The 15,384-nt window shown below is 43.3% G+C and overlaps 1 protein-coding gene across 2 annotated transcripts in view; it reads right to left on the reverse strand.

Moving 5' to 3' along the window:
* The window catches only part of PPM1A (protein phosphatase, Mg2+/Mn2+ dependent 1A), a 79,734-nt gene that overhangs the window by 31,104 nt on the left and 33,246 nt on the right, over nucleotides 1-15,384 (reverse strand). The window contains exon 1 of one of the 2 annotated variants that reach the window (XM_075282780.1): nucleotides 10,107-10,439. The exons of the other annotated variant lie outside the window; for it this stretch is intronic. The gene's annotated coding sequence lies outside the window, so the exon portion shown is untranslated. Of the gene's footprint in view, nucleotides 1-10,106; nucleotides 10,440-15,384 lie in introns of those variants that run through there. 2 annotated transcript variants of the gene reach the window in all.

Genomic DNA, 15,384 nt, shown 5'->3' on the forward strand with positions numbered 1-15,384 from the left:
TCATTTGCCGAATGCTATACATATATATAGCATTCGGCAAATAAATATATATACTGTATAGCATTTAGCAAATGAGGTTCTGCAGCAGGCTCGTCGTAACCACGAAACAGTATGCCTATACCCCTGCTAGACATGGCAAACTCTCAAAACCGGAAAGAGATCTTCGACCGGAAATAGGAAGGGCGGGACTTAATCCTTTGTTATTGTTGTCAAAGGGGGACTCATGTATACTAGCATCTAGCTCGGGCCTGATTTCAGATTCTAGAACAGGAGATTTTTTATTTCTAAAAAAAAAAAAAAAAAAAAACGCATTAGCCTCTTAATAGGCACATCTCCTTCTGGTGCAAATGAGATCAAGCCTGGCATAGGAATCACCAGTCTTGTTAAATCTCCCACAAAAATTTGTTTTTAGTTTTCAGTGCTTAGAAACATTGTAAAAGGTATTGAGTGTACTGTATATACTCAAGTATAAGCCGACCCGAATATAAGCCGAGGCCCCTAATTTTACCACAAAAAAACTGGGAAAACTTATTGACTAGAGTATAAGCCTAGAGGGGGGAATGCAGCAGCTGCTGGAAAATTTCAAAAATTAAAATGGTTGGAGTTTTTGGGTGCAGTAGTTTCCAGGTGCTAGGAAAGGGTAGGGGGTGTTTGGTTGTCTGTCTGCCCCTTCCCTGAGCTTGAGGACTGGGGTTTTCCCCCACTTGGAACTCAGCCTGACTGTATATAGGGTATTTGCAGTGCTCCTATTAACCCCTTCCTGACAGAACAGGGGCACTGCAGATACCCTATATTCAGTAGACCGGGAACTTTCAGACACAGGGATACCTAATGTGTATGTGTTTCACAGTAATTTCCTACTTGTATATGTATTCTAGGGAAAGGAGGGATTTAGAACATTTTATTTTTTGAAAGCTTTTTTTCCCCCACTATTTTATGGGAGATTCTATACATTTATACATTACTATTGCGGCTGGGCCATTCTTGGCTTTGGCAAAAAAAAAGTTCCTTATGTGTAGGAAATGTAGTGGAGGCAACTGCCTTTTTTTTTTTCTTTACACATTATTTGATTAAGCCTTTTCTACATCTATTTTTTTCCCTCCAGTCATTCAGCGGAGTGGTTATTGTTGTACATTTAATACAACAGTGGGAAGAAGAGAGAACCTCAGACGTACATCACTGTGTGCTCAGTGTAAACACCCTCAGAGTTATTTAGTAACTATTGTAGAGGAGAACAGTGATGTTTTTAGCTATTGATAAATAGCGTAAAAAAGTTTGTTTGGATTTTTGCGGGTTATTTTTTTTTAAAGTGCTGAAGTTTTTTTTTTTATTCTGAATAAAAAAAAAAAAAAAAAAACACACACTCAAACACAACTACATACTAAACATATTCCTTTAATCACTTAATATCAGACCAATTTCTGTTCCAGGACCAGACATTTTAGAGGTTTTTTTTGCATGTGCGATTTTGAGACCTATAACATTTTCATCATTTGCATTACTCAAGTAATTTCTGCATTTTTTTTTTTTTTTTTTAATATCCAGGAATAAACAAAAGAGGAGGGAAAGCAGTTTTTCAGTTTTCATTTTTTTTTTTCTCATTTAATAGCACAAAGTGCTACTAAAAAAAAAATATATATATATTTTTTTTCCTCCCCAATATGGCAATTTTTATTTTGTATGGTGCCATTGGGGGTGGGGCTACAATCTGTAATAAGGGTGTGTTATTGAGGTTTTTTTTTTTTTTTTTTTAACTTTTGTATTCCGTGTCAACATAAGGTCATAACAGACCTTTGGGCAAATCTGAACTCTGTTTTGTGGCGGTAGGTCAATCTCCCCTGTAACTGGGGCTGGTACATTAGCAGGAGGAATCCTGTAGGACCCAGCAACTCTAACAGCCTCTGATCCTAGTAAATCATGTGACCGCCGGATCAGAGGGCAGCCCCCATATTTGTGTATTCAGCTTTCACTGAGTGCTGTGTACACAGCCATCGGGAAAGCAGGGACAGTAATAAACCTTTCCTGCCTTCTCTAGGGTAGTTACAATCGGCTCCCCATATTTCAGCAACTGCTGAAAACTGCAAGGACATACCAGTGCATCCATGCAGCACTAGACAATCACTCTCCGGACATATATGCTCTATGGGCAGTGTGGAAATGGTTAGCACTAGATATGTCTTACATCCAAACTTGGGGACAGGTCACCTAAATTGGCCTAGACTTTTTTTTTTTTTTTTTCTTGACCCCTTTCCAATATCCATCGACTGCAGTATGCTCCAGTTGTAGAATTTTCTTGATAAAAGACTGTTCTGAAAACAACAAAATAAATGTGGTATGGTACATTGGGTTAATCTACAATTCCTATGTTCTCTACTATACTGGCTCATTTCCCAACTTCTGCCCTTAGTGACCTGTGTGCAAACAAACCATTAGGTCAACTATGAATAAACAGCATGTCCTTTCCTTGGTACCAGTGCTGATCTTGATCCTTTGATAATAGCCTAAAAGGGGTTGTCTCATGAAGACAACCCCAGGGCATATGTTGAGGCAAAGACGTTGGTCCCTCACTATTCGCGTGTAAGAGGCTCTAGTTCTGGTGGAATCAAGATGCCTTAGTAGTATAACATAGCCATTTAGACCATCCATTTAATACATTTCCTCTGCAGCTACTACTTAATGGGGACCTTTCACTACCTCCAACAAGTCCAGCTCTTTACATCATTTAATACTCTGCCCCACTGATTCCAACACAATCGGAATATATTTCTCTAGCCCCCCACCATTCCCAAGCAATCAATGCTGTTAGTTTTGGTCCCTGGCTTATATATTTAAAGGGGCAGGAGGGCAGGGTCAAGAAGAAGCAAACAAGGGGTGCGATTCTCACAGTATTTCCCACAGTGTGTCACAGAAAGTGCAGTTTTCCTTAACGGACTTTCTGCTTCAATTGCACCTATAAGGAAAAGACTGGCATTTTCGTAGGTATAACTGACATGTTACGATTTACAAAGACGCAACGGTTTTTGAAATCGCAGCATATCAACTATCAATATCAATTTTTCTGCAATGTGTGGATAGGATTAGCCAGAATTCTACCCACTTTGCAGGTGATGTAAAATGCCACCGTTTATTCTATGTGGAGACCAGGCCTAAAAGGGATTTTCCAGAACTTACATAATGCTAGCCTATTGTTTTCACACACCCCTGCCTCACACCAAAGAGCTTATATAGTAACTACCTGCATTTGTTGCTCGGGAATGGTGAAGGCCAGAGAGAATTCCAACTGTGCTGGAATCAGCAGAGCAGCAACTATTATCAAATGCGAAGAACTAGAATTTATAGAGATGATGTAAGATGCCCTAATTAAAACTAGTTAGTGGATGTGCTTAAATTAAAGCAGCATCATAGCCAGTCAGGTTCTACATGAGGGCATCAACAATACATTTAATTTAAGGTTTGGGTAACAAGGAATTTTTTTTTTTTTTTTTTAAGTCGCATCATACAGAAGAGAATCACATTTCCTCAAATGAGCAGCAATACAATATAAAGGGGTATTCCAATATCAGTGTGGATATCAGTATGCATACACCAGGCATAAACATATCTATCATCAGTGACAGATGCAGATCCAACACCTATCTAAAGAGGGCAGTCTGTGAGTCTCTCTCCACGTATAAGTAAATGGAAACATGCACATACGCGGTCCTCTCCAATTCAGATACGGGCACAGACAGGTCTCAAGAGATAGAACCAGCATCTATCAGGTATTCATGACATACCTTTGGAAATAACTCTCTGAGGCTATGGTTCCACATAATGAGTCACAGGCACCACAGTATTTCCCACAGTGTGTCACAGAAAGTGCAGTTTTCCTTAACGGACTTTCTGCTTCAATTGCACCTATAAGGAAAAGACTGGCATTTTCGTAGGTATAACTGACATGTTACGATTTACAAAGACGCAACGGTTTTTGAAATCGCAGCATATCAACTATCAATATCAATTTTTCTGCAATGTGTGGATAGGATTAGCCAGAATTCTACCCACTTTGCAGGTGATGTAAAATGCCACCGTTTATTCTATGTGGAGACCAGGCCTAAAAGGGATTTTCCAGAACTTACATAATGCTAGCCTATTGTTTTCAGCTTGTACCAGCCCATGTGATAGGGTCCTTAGATTCTCGTTACAGCTACAGTGTAGTTTCCATGTGCAGTTCAGAGTTAAAACTGGCAAGTTCTAGCAATTTTTGCACATTTTTTTTTCCAGTGTGTTGAAATTTGTTAAAGTTTGCTTTACGATAACATGATACAGATTTTATTTGTCCACAAATCTAGACAGAAACAGCTTAACATATCTGCTATGTGTGAATACACCTTATAAGATCCATGAGGGGGCTGTTGGTTTCCCTCGAGGCTGTATATAGCACTGATGGAGCAGAAATGAACATAGCCTTAGTCACAAATTGTAATTCACACTACAGTAAATGTGACTGATGGAGGCTCAGACGTTATTCACATTCAGATCACACTAAGGGAATGTATGAAGTCCCAAATTGTTAAAGTTCTAGTGTCAAGGACAATAGGTTTGTGAGACTTTTTGGGCTCACCAACTTTTGATATGCAGGAAAGTGTAAATTAAAAAAAAAATAAAAAAAATACACTTCCTTTAGTCACATTGTGAAACAAGATGCATGGATGCAAAATAATCGATGTGAGCAAGTTCACACTGCCTAACTGAGCCAGAGTTGTACATACAGTAGATTATGCTCACAGGCAGCACTATCTGTAGGGGTGGGCTATTAATCCAGAACTAGTTCAGCCAACATACTCTTCCCCACAATGGTGATGTTGTTACAGCCAACACTGCCCACACGTTTCACTCTCACGTCTTCCCGCTGCCTCCTCATTATGTAGCTCAGCATCAGTTTCACACTCCCAAAGCCCACATATACCCCCATTTGCTCCAAGAGTTCATCCCGCCATGTTAGCCTCTAGAGTCTGGTTACCACTTTGTCCATTGCTACTCTGTTCTGTCTTCTCATTTCAAGTGTTGATCCCGGCCTAAAACACATCACCCTGCTCTCCTCAGCAGAGCATTTGGGAGGAAATCATGGCAGCAGCAGTGATGCTAAGAAGGCTTCTGGTGGGCCCCTGGGGAGGAAGCGGCAGGCAGTCACCAACAACTGTCTTCCCATTGGCCACCATACTCATTATCCACAGAACCACTTGAGCCAGTATTGAACAATGGCTGCATGATGCATATAATTCTCAATACATGAGGATGGATAGACTCCATGTTGTTGGTGAATACCTGCAGCTTCCTCTCCAGGGGCCCAGTAGAGGCCTTACTAGCATCTCTACTGTAGATTTGGATTTAGGTCATAACCACCCAGCATGAGGGCTAGGTTCACAAACTGCACATAAGATACACTATTTCACTAACGCTAGACTCTATATCAAAATCTAACCATAACCAGTGCATCACAAGATCATCATCACAGATTTTATGAAATTGAGAAAAAAAAAGTTATATCATAATGAACAGAATTCTATACAGGGCAGTGGGTCCTATTTCAACTCAATGAACCTTCAGAAATGGCTCACGAATAATATTTTTCCTAAGTTGAGATGAAGTATGCAGCAAGTTATGTACTTAATAATGAGGCTGGACTCCACAGTGCTTATTCTGCTTTTCTGCTCCATCATAGGAACAGAAAACCAATCAACTTGCTATAAAGGGATCAGCTGGGTATCCATTACAGGGCTTGTCATTTTGTCCCATGAAGAAGTTCTTTATGTAATAATTCTTCATCTGGGATTTTAATATGAATTTGCAGCAGAGGCTCCTAACACAACATCCAAGCCATGTGTGAGCCTAGCCAATTGTAATATATGGTTATTTTTGTTTTGAAGCTAGAGTTAGCACATTTCTATTGAATCAATTGCCCTCATAGCACAGATTGTCACAGTTATGGGAACACTGCACATGCTTGAACTCTATATTGTTCACTCTCTTGGAATATTTCACTTATAAAACCGTTTATACCCCCAACTACTTTTACAGTTAAAAAGGACCTTTAACCACCTCCACCAATTCGCCGCAGACAGGTACAAAACACTCACGGGCGCTCACATTTCAAACCCATCCACTTGAATGGGTTTGAAAACTGACTGCCGTGTTTCCATCCCCTGTCCAGTTTCTCGGGGCAGAAGACGGAAACCCAGCTGGATTGCTTAAAGCGCGCACGGGCGCAGAAGTGAATCCACCCTTACCAAACACAGTTAGTTTTGATGCTTGATTTGCTATTTCAGCCCCTTAATGTCAGAAGGGTGGTGTCAGACAGGGTGTGTGGTTCAGATCTCCAATCAGAGACAGCCAGTGTCAGAATCACATCTTTAGTCTGCTCCTGCCTGACCCCACCATCCTGACAGACTAAGTGGCATATCAGACACTAAAAAGAACAGCATTGATTACTCAGGATAGGTGGGGGCTAGAATAAAGAAAAAACTGCTGGAATCAGTGGCATGATGCCTATTAAATGATGCAAAGAGCTGGGCTCGTTTGCAAGGTTGTCTTTAATATTTTATACATTTACAGTAATTCTGTAGTCCATTAGTAAATTGAAATTCTGTGTGGAACTGTACTTTTAACTAAGTTTCGGGATTTTTTTTTTATAGAGGTGTGGTACATGCTTCAAAGGAGGACTTGTTGCTGTAATGTATCCAACAACTGTGCAAAAGTTTTTTTGTTTTTTTTTTAATAACTATAAGACCAAGTCTCCACATCGCAGAAACACAGCTTTTTTTGTTGCAGATTATGTTGCCATTTTGAGCCAAAGTCAAGTACGGCAACAAAAGGAATGAGAAATATATAGAAAGCTTATACTTTTGTCTTTTGCGCAATCTACTCCAGCCTTTGGCTCAAAACAACGCAACTAAAAAAAGCTGGGTTTCTGCAACGCAGCCTCAGCCTAAGGGCCCGTTCACACGGCACAGAGGGGGCAGATTAAGGCGCGGAATCCACGTCATAATCCGCCCCCTCACAATGATGGTCTATGGAGACCGCTAGCGTTCTTTTCTCCGCTAGCGGCAAAAAGAAGCAACATGACCTTTCTTGAGGCGGATTCCGCCTCAGGAATTCAAAAAAAGTGAATGGGAGGCGGAAACAGTGACGGGTTTTTTTTTGCCAAAAACCGCAACGCAGTGTTTTACGGTCCATTCACTGTGGGGAAAACCGCCTGGCATTTTCTGAAGCGGTTTTTTACCAAAAACGCTCCAAAAAAACAAAAACAAAAAACGCCTCAAGGTCCAAAAACCGCTTCCTAATTAGGAAGCATTTTTTTTCCAGACCAAATTACATCACACCTTATTCACGTGTGAACTTGGACTAAAGTCTGAGTGAAGCGATATCAGCAGGTAACATCAAGAAACATGCAGACATATAAAGGTGAACCTACTCCAATTCACCCGAGATATAGACAACAGGCCTTGTGTGGCGTCATAGGCTGAGAACAGTATTCAGTATTCGCTCAACAAAAAACTAGAATTCAGCTCCTGCCATCTATCTGGCAATTCACATTCATAAAAAGGAAATCTATCAATAGTGTTCAGCAGGAAGTTGCTACACAATTCTCAAATGTATAAGTCCAGGTTCACCAAAGATGGACATAGTGTAATGGATTTAAGTCCAACATCTTTTATAAGTACAGAAGTATGGTTATTGAACAGGTCATTGTGGTTCGGGCCATCGAAACCCTAAAAGGGAAGTTGAAAAATTCCCTGCAGAAACCACTGCTGATGGAAATGTGGTAGTACATGATAGAAATGTAAATAGACAACCCTGTAATAAGGTAGTGTCTTCTACATCATCTCCTTGCAGCAGCTCTTTTCCCTGCCAATGGGTAGGTACCTACAGCGCATACTTTCTGTCTGGACTCTACTGAACATTAGTGGATGAGATTTTAACAAATGACATCTCCACCCCGTGATGGGAAGAAGAGGAAACAGATATGAAGTAGGTAATTTAAGTCAAGGCTACATGTCAATTTCAGTTGGGAATTTTTAGCATTTGTTACACACAAAATCTGCAGAGAAACCCCATATAAAACGAAGATTTTATCACAGATTTAATTGAAAGTTCAAATCCACATCAGTTTTTTCTCCATATTCAGGTTATGTTCTGTGCAGAAGTTCCCTTTAGGCCCAATTCACACACAGAATGTGGTGCAGAAATTCCTCTCCAGATAAATGGACCTAACCTGCTGAATGTCTTGTCCCATGGTTTCTGCAGCCAAGTCAGCCATAGAATTGGTACAAGATCAAGCAGGACTTATTTTCTTCAGTCTCCTGCTTTGTATACAATTGGAAGACGACTTATTTAAGCTTGGTGCAGATTTTGAGGCAGAACTAGTCCAAATTCCTACGTGTGAGGACACTCTAAGGCTCCATGCACAAGAGGAAATCTGAGATCAGTAAACCAGTTGGATTTCCCTGCCTGAACCTGGTCAGGAGACTGGGAGTCCTTATACCATAGTAATACATGATACTAGGAGTGCCTTCACTGTCCTGTACTGAATATAGAACAGATAGAGCAGTGAGAAGGCAGACCCAAATCGCTACGACTGGCTGGATTTTTGTGGGATAAAACCCAACTACAGACCAGGTTTCCCGAGCAGATTCCCCAGCATGCATTGGGCCTTCAGTGCTGAATCGGTATATCACTCTGCAATCTATACTACCAAGGTTTTTATCCCACATATGGATTTCAAATTCACATCACAAGGGAAAAAAAAAACAACACATGTCTATTCATGATGCAGAAAGTGCAGAGGGCTCATCTGTGTTTATAGGCAAGACCCCATACATATAAGTCTAGCTTTTAGTATATTATCCGTAATTACAGATCCATAGTTGCAGATTGTATACAGACACCCCCCCCCCCCCATTAATTTCTATTGCCTCATACACACCCAATAGTGTCCTTGCTGTAAAAACTAACTGCAAAACATGGAGTTGGTCCTATTCCTATCCATATTTGTAGCACAGACTCCCTATGTATGAGATCATACTACTCTTTACGGATGACTACTAGTGCAATTCGAAGGCTTTTTTTTTTGCAGACTATAAAAACCACTACAGCTGTGTGCATGTAGACTAATGCCGAAGATTTTCTTAAGCATCAGTCTTCAAAAGTCAGCTGTCTGAGCATGTCCTTATGGGGGGGGGCAGGGGTTGGGTTCCTGAGCGTAACAGGAAGAGGAGTTATTACAATCATATTCACATACTGCTGCATTTTTTTAATACTGTTATAAGTCATTAATGGACAATATTTAGGTTTTTCTTATTTTTGCTCAGACTTCTAATAGCAGGATTTTTTTTTCCAGTTTCCTGCAAGCCTGGGACATCTACGGCTACCACATTGTGCACTAACATGTGGTTCAGTCCAGGGTGTAGCATTGCAGGCACTACTACAACATCTAGCAAAGGAGTATACTGGATGGCTTGTAAGCAAACACCCTAATATAACCAGCAACACAATATGAGGGCAGTACTAACACATGGTCAGGGCCAGGAATGCCCAGAGAGGCCTGTACTCTGTCTATGGACCCTACAGCAGCTCTGGATTCTGCAATGTGACATTTCCATCAGATCCAAGGTGTCAGTGCCCGGGCTCATGCCCTTGTAGTAGGGAATTGCCAGGTAAGCAGTTTCCTACAGGTTTATGTGACAGCCATGGAGGGGGCACATTAATAACAAACCCTCCTCAAATAAGTGGGTGACGGGGGTGGAGGATGAGGGCTGGGAGAAGTAGGAGGGAGAGATGAGGGAGGAGGAGGGGGTTCATTCGCCTGAAATCTCCCGACTCACGACCCTGGCACGGTGGATGTCCTAGGCTGCGGGGAGACAGGCCGGATTACAGCGCCGCTCCCGCACCTCTCCAGGCCGCGCTGCCGCTGGTTGCGCAGTGGGATTTTACACCAGATCGCTATCCGCCCACTGCTGCAAGGCTTAGGCCCAGCTCAGCGCCCCGGCCTGCGCCTCACCCCCACCGTGCTGCCTCCCTCCCCCGCAAGACTCTGCTCTTGTTGCGCAGTCGGAAATAGGACTCACCTGCCGCCGCCGGAGGAGAAGAAGAAGCGCTGGAGACTGCGGAGGAGAGGCGGCCGCCTCTCAGGCGGTGCTGACGAGCTGCAGCGTCTTTCGGCCCCGAACAGACGGTCTCGTCATTCCCCTTCCCCCCAACCCCCACGGGGGACACGAACGGAGCGGAGCAGGCCGGTGCAGCGGTCACTCGGCTGCCAGCGAAGGGGGGGGGGGGCAGGGTCTATGAATGAGATGTCACTGAAGGAAGAGAGCCGAGCGGCCGGGGAGAGTCAGCCTGGGACTGAGCTCGTAACACCCCCCTCTCTGTCACAGACTCCTGCACGCGCAACGGGAGCGAGCTTGTGCGCCGTGAGCGCTCCCGTATACGTCATCGGCCCCTTTTCCCGCCCATTCCTCGCTCGGGTACCCGGATGTATGGAGCGGCCAGAAACCCATGACGTCATTCTAGTGATTGACAACCATGTAATGTGCCAGTCACTGGAGCTGGGGCTTGTCCTCATGTTCTCTAACTACGGCTCCCAGTGCCAGAAAGTGAGAGCTGTAGTGATACTAAACAATCATACAATGTAGACCAATAGAATAGAAAGCACGGACTAGAATACTGAGCAATTCCAGTCACAATGTCCTAATATGTCATAGGCAGGGCTGGCGTTGTGTTATGCTCTATTGCCTCCATCACCATATACTGTAATATTGTGTATAAATAATCATACAATATGGAGCCCAATCACAGTGCCGCATACTATAGTGAGATGACCAAATGAAATACACAGGACAGTCTCATAAGTGGCAGTGCCACACAATGCCAAAGTAGAGCACTCCAAGTGAATGGGAGTGCCTGCTGTCCATCCACAAAGCAACACCTACATTCAGCCCGGCTGTGGTGAGACTGAATGTGTAGGGTCCATTCACACAGAGGAAAACGGTGCGGAATTTGGTGTGGAATTTCAGTGCTGAAAAAAATAGCCCCCCATTGACTTGGGTACATTGGGAACAATGGTTTCCTTCTTCTGCTAGGCTTTTTTTTCCAGCACTGAAATTCCACACCAAATTCCTCACCATTTTCCTGTGTGTGACTGTACACTTAGGCTGGGTTCAGACAGGGTTTTTTGGTCAAGATTTTGACGCGTAATCCGCGTCAAAATCCTGCTCAAAGAACCGCCTCCCATTGAAATCAATGGGAGCAGGGCATTTCCTTTTCCTGTGAGCAACATGCTCTTAACTTCAAACATCCGCCTCGTGACACCTCCCTCCCGACTAGGCCCATTCATTTGGGCGGCCTAATCCAAAGCGGAGTGGTCCGGGTCAAATTCCGGACCAAAAAACCCCATCTGAACCCGGCCTTATACAGGAAGAAGACTCCTCCAGTACTCAGGTTCAGTGGGAGGTTTCATGACATAAATCCTTAAAGGGGTATTCCCACGTCGCATACTTACCCGTCTTCGTTCCTCTAAAATCTTCTGTCTTCCGGCTTTGTCTTGTCATTGGTGGGCGGGGTCACATATGCAAAGCCAAGCGGCGAGATGCCGCCGGCCCTGCGTGCGCGCTCATACACCAGTCTACCCTTCACAATGCGAATACAGACCCGACACCTTGCGGGTCTGTATTAGCATTGTGAAGGCTAGACTGGTGTTTGAGCTTGCACGCAGGGCCGGCGGCATCTCGCCGCTTGGCTTTGCCTATGTGACCCCGGAGTGGAACAGCATCGCTTCTGCCGCTGCTATTCCGGGGCGGGGTGCGGAGGAGCGGAATAACAGCATCGCTTCTGCCGCTGCTGTCTTCATGCAGGGCAGAAGCATAGCGATGTGCCTGTGCCGGCGTCTAACAGTCCCCAGCATCCGCCTATTACAGCGGATGCCGGGGAGTTAGATGCCGGCACAAGTGAAGCCAGCAACATCGCTATGTGCCTGCCCTGCATGAAGACAGCAGCGGCAGAAGCGATGCTGTTATTCCGCTCCTCCGCACCCCGCACCCCCCCCCCCCCCCCCCGCCCCGGAATAGCAGCATCACTTCTGCCGCTGCTGTCTTCATGCAGGGCAGGCACATAGTGATGTGCACTACACTTTAAAGGGGTTGTCCCATCACAAGGATCCTATCTATACTGGTAGTTTATGTGGATATAAGACTTTTTCTAAATACATTGCTTTATCAAAACTGCTTTGTCTGGCTGCTCTCTTAATTTATTCACTTCATTGTTTACATGCCTTTTTATGACCCGGACCACGGGCTTATCTGCTCAGTTCCCAATTGATGTAGCTGCCTGCTCTCAGGGGTGGGAGGGAGGGGCTGAGTGCTGGGAGCAGCTCTGAGCTGTGTATGTCTCTGCCACAGACAAACAATGGAGCTCTTCAGATAGGGGAGGTGACAGCTTTGGGATTTCTGAGCTCTTATCTCCTGCTCTTCCACTTATCAGTCGGTTTAATTGAATTTGGCTGATAAGGGCTGAGATAGGGAGTCCAGTACCTATGTATGTATTACAGACTGACACAAATCCAGCTCTGCTACATCAGCCTCTACATCAGCTTCATACTGTGGTAATTCATTTACAACCAGTCCCTAATTACTGACTGCAAACATAGCAGAGCAAGTGAAACTCCGCCCACCAATGTGCTGAGAAAACCAGGAAGTGAAGAGAGCACAGAGCCTGCAGGTTGGTGAACAAGCGTGATGGGAATACCCCTTTAACATGACTTAACTTTGCCAAAGAGAATGCTGGTGCTATGGAAAGTGCATGGGGATTTGGGATTTCTCCGACTCACCTACTGATCTTGCTATTTCACCTTTCAGTCCAAATTGTTCTCCACATTTTGCTTATGCTATGTTCACACCTGCACCTAGTATTCGTCCGCCTGCAAACTGTTGAAAATAAAAACGTTTTGGTACAAAAAGGATTCCAAATGGTTACACAGCAGATACCACAATCTGTCTTTTTAGACGGATTAGTCAATCGGTGGCCATTGAAAAAAACTGCCTGTTTATGTCAGTTTGTGTTTGTTTTTGACCGATTCGGGGTTTTTTTTCCCCTCCTGCTTCTTTCTGAGCATACGCAGAAGGAAAATCAGAATGCAAAATGGACACAAGCTGATTGCTATTCATTTGTAACCTGCTTTCCATAGACCTCAATGTTAAAAAAAAAAAAAAAAAGGATTGGTCGCTGTCCGTTTGGGATCCTTATTTTTTTTTTTTTAAACGGAGAAAAAGTCCTGCAAGTCCAACTTTTTTTCCACCCAAAAAAAGCGGATACCATATGGAAATGCTCCAAACACAGACCTGCAGATGGTTTTTGCAACCCTTTTTGGGTTTTAAAACAAACCATTTGAAATCAGCTTTTGAGGATTTTGCGACAGTTTCAAAAACTGATTTCGTACGGAGAGCAGATGTGAACCCAGCCTTACCAAGTGTGTCCTTACTTAGCAGTGCTAAGGTTATGTGGCCTATTTGATAGTTTTTCTTCTCTGTTGTTGTGGGATAAAGATAGCAATAGGTTATATCTTGAGGAAAATGGGCTAAAGTTCCATATTTCACCCTGTTGTGTACAAGCAGTACCATTGTTAAGGCTTATCTTTGGCTGCGTCTGTTTAACATTCTACAATGTAATACATTTTTATTGATTTTATGTCTTTGGTTTCCGATTGACATTGTGCGAGAATACATAATATTTGCATTATGTCCATAGCAATGAACTGGTATTCAGTAATAAATACATTTTTTCCAAGAAACATAGATATACTGACAGTATGGAGAAAACATGCTTGTAAAAAGAAGAAATCAATACATGGGATAAAAGGTTGCTTGAAGAAAATTTCTCTATCACAGTCTACCTGTTTCTCCTCTTTTACAGATATAAGGCGTATGTTGCTCCAGTTTGTACTCACTGTAGATGACTGTGGCCTGTTTTGTTGTAGTACTATGTAGTCCAGAGGTTGTGTCCACAGGTTTGTATACTGGATCAAAAAAAACAAAAATATGGTAATGTGCCATTTGGATCTGCAAAAAAGGCTGCAGGAAAAACATCCTATATATCCAATGACATGTCAGGACCTGGACAGGAAGAGATCGGCTGACAACCAGGACGGCTTCTTTTTGAAACAGTGTTGTCTTCTTAAAGGGATTATCTGGGAATTTAAGAAACTTTCATAAAGTAAGAAATAGTATAAAATAAAGAAATAAGCTATTCTCATCAGTTAAATACCCCTGGCTCCAGCAACACTGTCCTGAGAGCATTTACAGAATGGGACTGCAATGACTGGCTGCATTCACATGAATGATATATGTGACGTATCACTGCAAGACCGGTGGGGATCACTAGAGTGGTTTAATGAGTCCAGATTAGTTTGGGGTTTTTTTATACTATTTTCTGCACTTAGGTAAGATTATTAAAATCTCAGACAAACTTCTTTAAGCCCAGCAGAAGACAAATTCAATACCTGATGCAAACAAAAGACTGATTTTTTAGATTTGTTTTGTATTTGACCGTCATCGACTTTAAGGTTGAGGCCCCACGTTGCTGATTTTGTTGTGGTTTTTTGAGCCAAAGCTAAGAATGTCTACAAACGGAATAGGGACTACATAGGAAGCTCCTATTCATTCACTCATCTCCCTTCTGCTCAATCCACTCCTGGCTTTTGCTAAAAAAATACAATAAAATCTGCAACAACGTAGGGCCTGTTAAACTGTGAGCCGTACACGGGGCCGAGTCGTCAGTGTTTTCACTCAGCACAGTGAAATATTTATTGACTATTGCCTGGCGCTGGTTATGCTAGGTTCACAACTTTTTGGGGGTTTATGTTCTTTGGGTCCGCTTGGGGACCCAAAAAAGAGAAACCCAATCCACTTAAAAAACGGTTACTCAATGGGGTCTGCCGGGTTTCCGGCCAAAAAAATCTGGTGAGGAAAGTCCTGCAGGACTTTTCCCTCTGCATTTTCAAACAGAATGGGGGACGGAGTCACTAAATGCAGGTGTGACCGTAGCCTTACTGGTCACAGTTTTTCAGCTTACCACACATCTAATAAGAAGCAGAAAATAACCCTTAAAGGGATCCTATTACTTACACACAATTTTTTCTAGGTACCACGTCGGAATAGCCTTAGGAAAGGCTATTCGTCTCCTACCTTTCGTCGTCTTCTCCGCGCCGCTGTTCGCCTACAATCCTGCTTTCTCTCGGTATGCAAATTAGTTCTCTTGCACCACTGGGGACGGGCCCCAGCGCTTAAACAGCACTAGGGGCATCCCCAATGCTGCGAGAGCACTCCAGCGCCGCCTCCATCTTCGCCAGCAGCGTCC

Source organism: Leptodactylus fuscus, chromosome 7, assembly GCF_031893055.1.
Source record: "Leptodactylus fuscus isolate aLepFus1 chromosome 7, aLepFus1.hap2, whole genome shotgun sequence".
NCBI classification, from domain to species: Eukaryota; Metazoa; Chordata; class Amphibia; order Anura; family Leptodactylidae; genus Leptodactylus; species Leptodactylus fuscus.